Source organism: Sapajus apella, unplaced genomic scaffold, assembly GCF_009761245.1.
Source record: "Sapajus apella isolate SASKATOON/1434 unplaced genomic scaffold, GSC_monkey_1.0 scaffold7, whole genome shotgun sequence".
NCBI classification, from domain to species: domain Eukaryota; kingdom Metazoa; phylum Chordata; class Mammalia; order Primates; family Cebidae; genus Sapajus; species Sapajus apella.
This window is the reverse complement of record NW_022436947.1, coordinates 23,947,408-23,960,680: the sequence shown is the minus strand read 5'-3', so window position 1 is coordinate 23,960,680 and position 13,273 is coordinate 23,947,408. Positions and strand designations below refer to the sequence as shown.

The following is a 13,273-nucleotide window of genomic DNA, read 5'->3' as shown; positions in this document are numbered from 1 at the left end:
TTTAGCTTGAGGTTTGTGTGGTAATAAAAATGGCTCAGCAATCAGCCACCATCCCCTTCACCCTCAAGTCCAGAGGAAATCATTCCAGCGCCTGTGTACCCTAGACTGAGGCTGTGGTTTGGGGCAGCCCCTTGCTGTTAGGGCCCACAGGGCTCCCTGAGGCCAGCTGTAGAGCCTTGGAGCAGACCCCAGATTGCCATTTCAGAACAGGCAGTGAACAGCGGAAACCTCGAACAGCAAATTTGAAACCTGAGCATTTCTTTTTGTTATGTCCCTTCAGATATACTCTCAGTTACCCAAAAGAAGTTGAAATCAGGCAGAGCTGTGCTCAAGTCAAGGCTCAGCCACCTATTAGTTGCATGTCCTTGGACAAGTCATTTAATCTCAGTTTCATCCTCGTAAAATGGGGAAAACTGATACGTTTACAGGGCTGTGGTAGGAATCAATAGGTAAAATACGTACCTCAAACACCCAAAACAGCGCCAGACACAATAGCTCTCAATAGACGGTCAGTTGGTAAATATTAGTTCTCTCCACAGCGTTTGTTGAATTGAAACAGGTATCTAAAATATGGCTGAATAATGATCTGAATTCTATTCTAAAAAAAGGTGGCATTTTTGCAAATCACTTACCATATTTGCTTATTGAGTAGTTATGTTGAATATTTCTTTGTGTTTTAGCCTCTATGTTTGTTAGTTTGTGTGATTTTCTCATAGCACTTATTACTAATAATTGCTTAGCCTGTGCAGTTTATCAGTAGCAGTACTTGTGCTGATCTTTCTTGCGATGTACTGATTTTTCTCCCTCCTTCCCTCCCGCCCTCCCTCCCTTCCTCCCTTCCCTCCCTCCCTTCCTCCCTCCTTCCCTCCCTCCCTCCGTCCTCTCCCTCTCCTCTTCCCTTCCTCTCCCTCTCCTCCCCTCCTCCCCCTTCTTTTCTTTTCCTTCTTTTTTTTTTCTTTTCTTTTCTTTCCTGGGCTGGGAGGAATGTCTTTGTTGTTGTTGTTTTAATTTTCTGTATTTTAAAAAATGTTTTGGGAAAAAAACTTTGAAAAGCAAAAGCAATCCCCATCCATTTTGGGGATATAGATTTGTTTGTTTCTATATTAACATGGTGGTTGGCCTTCCGGTGGTAATACTCGTTTGTAATACAGCTGGGCCAGAGGTACCGTCTGAGTTTGTGGAATAGGACTTCTTGGTGTGAGGTTGACTGACTCATTCAAACCTAGGATAGGTTAATGTAGCTTCATTAACCTTGAGTTTTAACCAACTACCGATCCACTTGAAGAATCACTGTCTGAATTCTAAGGATCTAGGCATTAGACAGTTGCTAATTAAAAACATGAAATTTCTTTCTTTTTTCTTCTGCATCACAGATGAATAGATCGTTCACCGTGAGGGATGACCATTTTGAACACTATTTGAGATAATAAGAATAGATATTTAAGAGGGGAAAAGGCCATTTACAGGGGATAGGAGCATTTTTATTAGGGATGAATTTAGCTTGAGGTTTGTGTGGTAATGAAAGGTACCTGGAATTTAAATGCATCTTAAACTGGCTTTCCAATATTGGAAAATATCAGTGCTTCAGTTTCCACTGACTGTTACCCATAGACATTATGTAAAGCCAGGTGCCTTTGTGATTAACCACAGTTCACAGGCCAGGACCTAAGGAGATAATTTTAGTTGCCTTCTGGAATAACGACTGGTCACTAGGTACAAATATAAAGCCAAGTATAGTTAACTGGAATTGAAAATGATAAGGCCAAGGGCTTATTTTGGACAATCACGCAGTTGGAGCAGTTGAATACTAAAATAGTGGCCTGTATGTTGGTTTCCCCTGTAGCCTCTTATCTCTGTGGGTTACACACCCCCATCTAGAGGAAGACAGTCTTACAGCTTGCAGCAGGCCACCTTCTGTGGGGCAGTTTTCTCCTCAAAAGAGAAGTCAATTAGTCATTGAATTGTTAGTGAATATAATGAAAAGAAAAACCTAACTTAGGATCAGATTTGAATTTTACTACCCCATGGCCTGTAGCTACTTCTCTGACCCAAAATATTATCTTTCTCTGAGGCACATTATTTAGTTTTCAGTTAGCAGATGGTTTCAAAACAAAGCAGGTAAATTAATAGAAAGTGTAAAAATCAGAATAAATAGAATAGAAAATAGATTTTTGTTTTGTCATGTAATCTCAGCTGACAAAACAGGAATATACATATTTGTAGGTGTCAGGTTCAAAATCATGCCAGTTAAAGTTCTCTGTGTTTTAATTCTTCTTAAAGGCATATATAAAAAAGAATCTCAGAGAAAGGAGACACATTCAAAATGATTAACTGCACGTACATCTTTAAAAGTTTGACGTAAGAATGAACCAGTATTGTACTTCTTCGAAGGGCTGATGGTTCTTACAGTAGAATAAGGGTTTGAGTTTTAGTCATAATTTACTTACATTCAGTGCCATTTATACTTTTGTTTAACTTAAGTCACACTTAATGATAAATGTTCTTCTCTTTACTGCCAGACTTCCCATAGAAGTAGCTGAGTTGGCTGCCTTAATTTCCTTACTATTCACTGTCTTTAATCACTTGAAGTTTAACTTTGGCCCCATTTCACCAACATGCCCAGACTCTTGCTCTTTATACCACATTGGGAAAAGCCACATCCTGTTGAATATAAGTCTGCAACATCTTATACGCCCAACTCCCCTCGCCAGTGATATTACAGGCACTTCCCTCTGAAATAATTCCTGAAGCTGCGCATTTTACATTTTATACACTATCCCATTGATACCAGATCTATCTGTCTTTGTCACATCTCTGGTTATGAATAGTGAGTATCTTCTTTCTGCCTGCTATATAAAGTCCACTTTTCTTGGTTTGGCATTTAAGCCAGCTTTCTCTCCCACTGCTTCTCCTCGTCCGCCCTGTTCTCCAACCCAATTCCTTCATGTACGCTGTGATATCTACCTAGAGTCCATACCATCTCTTCTTTCCTCTCTAATCTCATGTTCATAGCTTATCCTTCTTTCTAAGCCCAGAAGGAAGGATATCCCATTCATTAACCTTCTCTAACCCTCCTAGCTGAAAGTAATGTTTACTTCCTCTAGATTTTATCTGGACTTCTCTTCTGAGGTGTTTATGAAACATTCTGTGTTATTTGTGTAGCCATCTCATTTTCCCTTCTTAAGGGTAGGGTCAGTCTCATTATCATGTTACTTTCTGCCCCCAGTGTTTAGCTCAGTGTCTGATATTTTTTTTTTTTTTTTTTTTTTTTTTGGGGACGGAGTTTTAGTCTTTTTCCCCAGGCTGGAGTGCAATGGCGCGATCTCGGCTCACCGCAACCTCCGCCTCCTGGGTTCAGGCAATTCTTCTGCCTCAGCCTCCTGAGTAGCTGGGATTACAGGCACGCGCCACCATGCCCAGCTAATTTTTTGTATTTTTAGTAGAGACGGGGTTTCACCATGTTGACCAGGATGGTCTGGATCTCTTCACCTTGTGATCCACCCGCCTCGGCCTCCCAAAGTGCTGGGATTACAGGCTTGAGCCACCGCGCCCGGCCTGATATTTTTTATAAGCTAAATATATTTTAGGTAATTGAACTAGCTAGTATTAGTAAATGTAGAGCATATATGAAAGATGTTTTACAATATACAATTTTATTACCCAAAGAATAGAATATAGAAATTTACTACCCAAAGTTATTCCATTTTGCTTGTTAATATTCTTACATTTCTTAGTCATTTCCATGCATTTTAGGTTTAATAATTATCTGTTCAAACAGCTAATTATTGTATTTTGAGCCCTTTTATTAAGTTCCAGCACGTTAAGTAACAAATTGCTGTATTCAGCTTTGTAACATGTAATCTTCTCAAATCTGACTATTAAAGTTTCTGTAATATTTTTCAGTATAACTTCCAATATAGGAAGAGTAAATGAGAAGTTAGTGAACAAATTCCCCTCAAGATAATGGAAAAGTCCTAGCACATTTTCCATGGCTGACGCTGTGAAGAGCCTTTTGGAGTAATCCAGTGTGAACACAAGAACAAATGGAAGTGTCCTTTATACCCCTCACCCCAGCCACCCTGTAAGAGCATGTATTATAGCTCTTGACAGTGACACTGCACCTTGCAAGAACTCAGCAATCCAATAATTTCAACTCCCCGGAGCACCAAGGGCTAAGTAAGAAAAAAAAGGCCAATGTGTATAGCAAATGCAGATGAGCATCAAATAATTACCAAGGGAAGGCCTTACCTTTGGCGCTCAAACGCAGCTGTTATTTTACATAGTTACAATACACATCTTTTAGGGCTCTACTGAGCAACCTTCTCAAGGAAATGTTCCTATATGCATATTCTGCCACTCATTCCAGCCCACGACTGAGTTCAGAGTACTAGCTTTATATTTCCAGCAACACCAGAATTATAATTGCCTGCCAGTTTGTCTCCATGTCTGCTTCTCCCACAAAACCCAGAATTCCTTGAGGATAAGAATTATATATATATCATACATCTTTGTATCACCAGTGTTTTATGTGTTGCCCAGGCACACATTGAATATAAATATCCATTGAATGACCAAAGCTGGTCATGCACCTTTGAAATCACAACAGATTTTTAAGTAGCACATGAAGGAGAAAAAGCAGTTTTACACAATAACAAATAATAATAGTTAATATCTGATAGTGTATCAGTTGACAAAAGACTAAAAAAAAACACCCCTGTCCGGGATTGCTTACTTTTGGAGGACCATGACTTAGAGTACTTCAACAGTTTTTTAAAAACTTTCTTCTATGCTAACATAATACTGCAGTTTACATTTGTTTTGATTACTTAGAGTTATCAATCAAAGATTGAAATATGTTCAGGCCATTCTGTTTAAGGGTGCAGTCAAGTATATAATGCATTTTGGAAAGATCCATTGAGAAATTGCATTAACAAGTGTCTTTGGTTTACTAGGATAAAAGCATAACGATCTCGCATGGCTAATTTCTGAGGGTTCTACGTAGCCATGGTCTTGCTGTAAGAGGATAATATATCTGGGACCATCTTGATTTATCAATGTATCAATGTGTAGTAGTCATTGAGTCTTCCTAATGTGAAATTCAGATTGTGCAGGTAGTCTAGGGATAGAAACACACACACACACACACACACACACACACACACACACACACGCGGCAAGGTCCCCGCCATCAAAGACTTTTAGTTTTGTCAGATTTATATTTTCTTTCTTTTTTTTTTTTGAGATGGAATTTCACTTTTGTTGCCCAGGCTGGAGTGCAATGGCATGATCTTGACTCACCACAACCTCTGCCTTTCGGGTTCAAGTGATTCTCCTGCCTCAGCCTCCCGAGTAGCTGAGATTACAGGCGTGTGCCATCATGCCTGGCTAGTTTTGTATTTTTAGGAGAGATGAGGTTTCTCCATGTTGGTCAGGCTGGTCTTGAACTCCCGACCTCAGGTGATCTGCCTGCCTCAGCTTCCCAAAGTGCTGGGATTACAGGCGTGAGCCACTGCGCCTGACCTAGATTTATATTTTCTAATGAAGTTTATTATCAGAAGTCCTGGGAGATGTTTATAACTTTCTTACCTAGAATTCTGCCCCTTGTAGTCATTCATCATTTATCAAACATTGAGTACTGTGTGGACCAGGCTCTGTGCTGAGTGCTCTGTGTTGGCTGCTGGAGGTTTGAGACACAGTATGTGTGCTTGTAGGCAAGAGGTTCCTAGAGCCTAGAACACCCTGTCTTAGCAAAGTTTCTATTTCTCTTCAGCATACTATGAGGAAGGTTTGCTTTCTGTACAAGCAGACATTTATTTTTTTCTTCCTGGTATTAAATAGTTTATGAGAAACAGAAAAACTCATAAAATAGTCTTCAAACATAAATTGAAACATATTTTAAATAATTAAAAATATAATAAGACTTTACACAGGTCTTTCCCCTGTTCTTGACCAGGGTGGAGATCTTCATTATCAAGGTTCCTGTTACTAAAAGGGAACAGATCACCTGATATCTTGCTCCACTTGTCCTTGAGGGTTATTCAGCTTGGTGTGTGACTGAGCTTTGGATGGTTCTTCATGATATCAGGGAAGGTTGACAGATGGCCTCCCTCCAGCAAGAGAGAAGGTGCCATGAAGACTGAACACTGCATTGTTCCCACCAATACAGTTAACTCCAGTAGAGTTTCCCAGATCACAGCTGAGGAAAGCATGTGCTTAGCTCCACTCCTCAGCAGAGCCAGATGCCCAGTACGGCAGAAACAGTCTACCTGTAAAGTTGCCCAGGCAACATCAAGAGTAGAGGGAAGAGTAGACAGAATGATTTATGAGGGTTTCTTGCCATAGGAATAGGTCTAAAGATATACTTCCATGTATTTTCCTCAAGGAGAAATGACACAGGATTTATTAAGGGGATTGTGATGCATAAAAACTCAAGACCTTATGAGAGCCCAAGGAGACCAGGGCCAAAGGCAAGGAGAGGGGCAGCAGAAACAACAAATGAGGAAAAGAAGTGCTTGCCCTGTGCTTTTAATCCATGATTGAACTGATGTGCTGCTTTGATATATAACTGATTTTTTAAAAACATGCAAATGTTGTCTATTTATAATATGACTAGGAAAAAAAAAACCATTTACTGGGTGAAATGAAGATATTTTATTCCATATTGAAAAAACAGCTCCTCTCAGTGTCTACTTTAGTATTAGCACATTTGCAAAGACAGTTACATGCTGGCATGTGAAATAGCATGTCATGGCAGCAGAGGAGAAGTTGTATTTTATTTATGAACAATTGGGAAAGAAGCTCTCGGGCATATAGAGTTGGTGTATCTTAGCACCCTTTCTTGGCATACTGAATTAGCATTATGAGATGTCAATGTTGATCTTTATTTTCATGAATTATTATATTGGTGACAGTATCAGTTTTACATTACTGCATAACAAATTTCCATAAATAAAGAGGCTTAACACACACTTCTTATCTCTCAGTTTCTGTGTCAGGAGTCCTGTGTCAGCTGGGTCTTTTGCTCTTGGCCTCACAAGGCTATAATCAAGGTGTTGACCAGGCTGCTATCTCAATTGCAAGTTCAGTTAGGGGAGAATCTGCTTCCAGGCTCACTCAGGCTGTTGGCAGTAATCATTGCTGTAGCACTGAGGGCTTGGGTTTCTGAATGGCTGTTGTAGAGGCTGCCTGCCGTCCATTGCTCCATGGGCTTGTCCACGTGGCCACTTTATGAAGCCAGTAAGAAGGATCTCTCTGTCTGCTGCCAACATGAAATCTTACATAGCTGTTTGTTAGAAGGAAGTCCCATACTCCATGTCCCAGCCACATTCAAGGGAAAGGGGTCACATAAAGTTACGAATACCAGGAGATCAGGGATTGTTGGAGTCACTTTAGTGTTTGTCTGTCACAGGGTCATTCTGAGGAAAAGTTCTTAAATTTTAAAAGCTGTGCAATCTGGAAATCTGTTTGAAATTAGCAGGAATATCAACTAAGCTATTAGAGCTTCTATTTTTCATTCTCTTCCCCTTGGGTAAATGAGCAAGGGCAGAAGTAAAGTTGCAGCCTTACTTAATAGAAGCTGACAGGAAGGAAGAGAGGAGTTAGTAAGGTTGAAAGGACAATGAAATGAGAGAAGAGAATATTCTCTATTATCACGTGGAAAAATACAAATGACCGATTATTCCAGTGTGTTCCCTACCTCATTTTGGAAGTCTGAGAAAACAGTCTGAGGCAAAGTCCCTGCTAGACTAACTTGTCTCATAATGTGCTTTCTATGGAAAAGCACATTTTCAGTAACTAAATCAGAAATGCTGCTTTGCATGAAACTGACCATTTCTTAATCCACCCTAATAGCCCAGACTTTGGGCCTGGAAGGTATTGTGGCCTTGAATATTCATCCCTTGCAATGAAAACATTTGCTAACCAGCATGCTTAGGTTATGGTTTAGGCTTTTTAACATGGCTTTTGTCATACGCTATAAGAAGACTTGAAGAAAATGAATGAACAGGATCACAGGTGGTTCCCATATGGCCTGTGACTCAATGATTGTTCCCAGGGTAACTAGTAAGGCAGTAATCAGAGATTTAGGAACACATGGTAGACTTCAGGGACATTTCTGTGCCTTCTAAAATGGCTTCTTTCAAATTCATCCTCAAGTTTAGTACTACCCCAAGTAACTGGAATCCAGATGAAAGGACCTTTCTATTAAATGATTCTTCATTTGTTTTGTAGGGCATCCATATTTCACATAAGGACTAATCACAGTGTGGATGTTTTACTTCCTGGGCTGTACACTGTAGCACAGTGCTTGGCAATAGAAGATGCTTAGTTAATGCTAATATGAGAGCTACTACTACCACTGTAGCATTTACACATTCAGCTCAGTCTCCCCTGCGTTCTACAACTATAGTAATATAAGATGCCAAATCAGGCCAGGCACGGTGGCTCACTCCTGTAATCCCAGCACTTTGGGAGGCCAAGGCAGGTGATTCACCTGAGGTCAGGAGTTCAAGATCAGCCTGGGCAACATGGTAAAACCCTTGTCTCTACTAAAACTACAAAATTAGCCAGGTGTAGTGGTGCATGCTTGTAATCCCACCTACTTGGGAGGCTGAAGCAGGAGAATCACTTGAACCCAGGAGGGGGAGGTTGCTGTGAGCCAAGATAATGCCACTGCACTCCAGCCTGGGGAGCAGAGTGAGACTCCATTTCAAAAGAAAAAAAAGGACAAATTATCCAAAGAAAAACAGCAATTATAATACATATTATTTGATGAGGCCTGCCATATTAGGCACTTTATCTACAGTATTACATTTAGTTCTTGTGACAACCATGCAAGATAGGTATTACTTTTTAAATTTTATAGACAATGAAACAGTCTCAAATGTACATGAATGCTTTTTGTAAAGAGATTTTCACCCACCTTGATTTACAGAGAAAGTAAGTAAACCAAAGCCCCCTATTATTTATCTTTTTAGTTGGGCCGCATTGTCCATATAGGCATTGCATAAACTTGTAGAGAGAAGTACTCCAAAAATCATTTTGGTAATTTTGGAGAAGACCAAACAGCTGTCCTAATTTTTAGAAGTACTATTTGGATTCATGCTAATTTGTCTCATCCTAATGGAAACTGAGAATAGCCATTCACTCTAGTCAATCAATATTCCATGTATTCGTATACAGGCCCTTAGGTAGTAATTTCACATATTTAATTCCCCACCAGTGCCTCAACCTCTCTTCCCTTTCCTTCCCTGGACATTCACCCTCAGGCCCCAGGGCTGTAGTACTCTTCATGGAATGCCCTATAGCTCTACCCCTTACTGTCCCCTAGTGCCTGCAACCACAGATAACTTTACCTGGTTAACTTCCTATTCATCCTATAAGTATCAGATGAGATGCTTTTTCTTGGCAGGGATTTTTCTTCATCTTCCATTCCTTTTAGTGCCCTGTCCCTTATAATTTCCTCGTGTGTCCTTTCCCATTTGCTTATCCAGTTATTTGCTTCTCTCACCCATTGGATTGTGAGGCTCTTGTGGTCAGGGGCAGTGCTCTGTAAGCTGTTGTGTTCCCAGAATCTGGTTCAGGGTAGGCACTCAGTGAATATAGACTGATGGTAAGAGCAAATGCACATTTCATCTCAGCCTCAGAGCAGTTCTGGGAAACAGATAGAAAACCAAAGTTCTGCAAGAGCGTGGGACACTCTCAGGGACATCATGACACAATTGGTCTCACATTTGGAGACTGGGTCTCCTAATCCTGGTCTCTGTCCTAGGCATAATGCTTTTATATAAAGTCCCTTGGATTGTTTGTTTGTTTCCTTTCTTCAGCCTAAATAACTTAGTTTCTCTAAACTTTTCTCCCAGGGACTCTTTTTTAACCCTTTGAATTATTGCTGATTATTAACTTTTTTTTTTATTTTGCATGTCATATTTTAGCAAAGCATTAATAAGGAACATGGCACAAAGCAGACCCATATTTTTGGATGTTGTGGACTTTGTCATGCTGCTTATTCAGTTCTATCTAGTCAGTACCTCCAAGGCATTGATGCTGCCTTACCTTCTTCATTCGAAGGCTTTCTTGTGAGAGGTGGAATATATGTAAGGAGGCAAACACACAGGATTATATGTCTGCTCTGCTTTACAGAGACCTTTTCCAGGAGTGTAATATGGGAGTTGCTCATAACCTGAAGAAAATAGTGGAAGGAGGCTGGGCACGGTGGCTCAAGCCTGTAATCCTAGCACTTTAGGAGGTCGAGACAGGCAGATCACAAGGTCAAGAGATGGAGACCATTCTGGCCAACATGGTGAAACGCTGTCTCTACTAAAAATACAAAAATTAGCTGGGAATGGTGACGCATTCCTGTAATCCCAGCTACTTGGGAGGCTGAGGCACAAGAATCGTTTGAATCCAGGAGGCAGAGGTTGCAGTGAGCTGAGAGATTGCACCACTGCACTCCAGCCCTGGTGACAGAGCAAGACTGTCTCAAGAAGAAAAAAAAAAAAAAAAAGAAAAAGTGGAAGGCTATTACTGTCATGAGAGCCAGAAGGTGGCCTGGCTTCATAGGGCTGTGCCACAGGATTCCTGAGTAAGCATTCTGGTATTAATTCTTTGTTCACTAGGGTGGTTCTTCATTTCCCACAGTTGAACCTGCTATATTATATTCTTACCTATTCTTTTCTGTGATCCATAGAGGTAATTTAATTTTCAATCCATGTACCTACCCCGCCTACTTAGTTTCTTCTCAGTGCCACACTTAATTCCTTCACATTTACTGATTGATTAAATGAGAAGCCTGTGCCAAGTGAAGGTTCAGCATCTTTAGAACTCTATGCGATGCATTCCCTGAGGCTGCCCTTCAATAACTGATGTAATGTTCTTTGAGCGGTGACCTGTTAGAGGTGCCCAGCCAGGTCAGATGAAAAGCCCCCTGATTTATTGAAATAGTGCCTTAGTAAAGTATTAGTTTATTTTCACAAAGCTAGATTAGTTGTTACATATTGGTTTTTAACATTTGTTTTGCTTAGCCCTAGTGTGTATGGAGGTGACCTTGATGTGCCTATAGAATATTAGGGATATCCATTTTATGTCTCAAAGTACATACCCCACAGTTCTCTGGTGCAATTTTAGTTACTTTATCAGGCCCTCATATGTTTTCAAAAATAATTGCTAATGACTTTGATGAAACTAGGCGAGATATTTCTTGGTTTTAAGGCAGTTTGGTCGATAGTTTGCAGCCCTCCTAATTTAATAGAATTTTTACTGCCTTTTCACTCTAGTGCTTCACACACAAATGACAAGCTCACAGGGGACTTATCTATAAAAGTCAGAGATAAAAATAAGTGCAGTGTTTAAGAAATCTGTCTTATAGTATCATTTATTTAGAGCTTCCTCTCCTTTTCTAATGAAAGGCTACTGTCGTTTCCTTTTGTCCATTTTTGCTTAAGGCTTTTCGGTAATATTCCCATGTGTCCCCTGTGATGCTAAGAGCATGAACTTGAGGGCAGGCTGACTGGCATTGAGGTCCTTGCCCAGCCTCCGGCTGCAAGACAGCGTGAATAATAACATTGATTTAATGGAGCTGAAGTGAAAATTAACTTCTCTAATCTGTGGAAATGCTTTGTTATAATCCTTAAACACATAGATAAATATATAGGTTGAAATGGCAAGTACCAAGTGTTGACATATGTCCAGAATTGCCACATGCCACATCTGAATGTTTTTAGTCAGATTATTTAATAAGATTATAAATTAATAGATTATTAAATGGGTATCTCTCACTCTCTAGGTATTTCTGTTTCTGTTTCTCTGTTTTCTGTTTGTGTCTCCATTTCTTTTAATGCCTACCATTATTTCTGTCAACTCTGCCACCTTCTTATACATGGATATTTCAGAGAAATAAATTTTAATTATTATTATTGATATATAATCTTAAATAAAATCAAATTAATGGAATCTTTATTTTTATCTCTTTTAAAAAAACTCAGTGTTGTTCTTTTTTCAATTACTGATTAAATCTTGAGTCTTTTGCCTCCAGTGAATCAGTGGTTTTTCAGCAGAAAATCTTTCATCTCCATTGCTTTTTGCTTTTGTTGCTAGGCAGTTAACAGCAGGGCTACTAAAACTCTTCTAATTTAGGCAAATCTTTTCCTCTATTTTACAAATGGATTTCAGTGGCACTCAGTTTGTTTGCAGAAACCTACTGAAAAGTATATGGTACAGATATGAAAGTTTATAGTTACAGAATAAAAAAGTGAATATTCTGCTGACTTTTAGAAAAATAACAGGGAATGTGGGGTCACTCATAGTGTGGAGGGAAATTTTGAGAATTTTAAGCACCTTTGAATCATACTAGCAGTTGTAAGCTCTGGGAGTGTTTTGTGTGCATTTGATTTTTTTCCTTTTTAAAAATCTCCTTCCTTCCACAAACTGTTACATGGGAAATGACGTATCACTATATTTTTGTGTGTGTGTGGAGCGGGGGGGTCGATGGCCAGGCAAAGCCTCCTCAACTCAACTGTACCTTCCTCCTCTTACCTCACAGCCCTAAGCTAATCACTACTTCTGTGCCTTCTTCTGCCTACTTGGAAGGGGTCCATTTAGTTCAAGGTGTAAGTATTGACTGAGTATATTGTGTTAGTCCGGTCGCTTGTGATTGCAAATGAAATACCTCAAGTCAAACATTCACTTAAGAGTGGGTGCAGTGGGGCTGGGCACAGTGGCTCACTCCTATAATCTCAGCACTTTGGGAGGCTGAGGCTGGCAGATCAAGGTCAGGTGTTTGAAACCAGCTTGGCCAACATGGTGAAACCTTGTCTCTACTAAAAATACAGAAGTTAGCCAGGCGTGGTGACAGGAGCCTGTAATCCCAGCTACTCAGGAAGCTGAGGCAGGAGAATCACTTGAACCTGGGAGGCGGAGGTTGCAGTGAGCTGAGATCATGCCACTGCACTTTAGCCTGGGCGGCTAAGGAAGACTCCATCTGGAAAAAAAAAAAAAAAAAAGAGTAAGTGCGCTGCGTTGTGGGAGGTGAACTTATTGAGAGGATGATCTGGTAGCATGAAAGAATGGAATCAGTGCACCCTTCTACATCCATGTCTTTGTTGTTTAATCTTCTTTCCTCCTGAACCCTTGCATCTTCTTGGAAAGGCCCATGCTGTCTCCGTGGCACCTCGAGGCAGGTCCTTTCCTCTATTTAGATTGTGCTCCCATCCCTCTTTCTGTCCACTTCGGTCTGGTTAACTCTTGCTTGTTCTTCAGGATTCGTCTTAGATGTGTC

The 13,273-nt window shown here is 40.2% G+C and overlaps 1 protein-coding gene across 15 annotated transcripts in view; it reads left to right on the top strand.

Moving 5' to 3' along the window:
* ST7 (suppression of tumorigenicity 7) overlaps positions 1 to 13,273 on the top strand; it is a 299,415-nt gene that overhangs the window by 146,386 nt on the left and 139,756 nt on the right. The window lies entirely within an intron of this gene.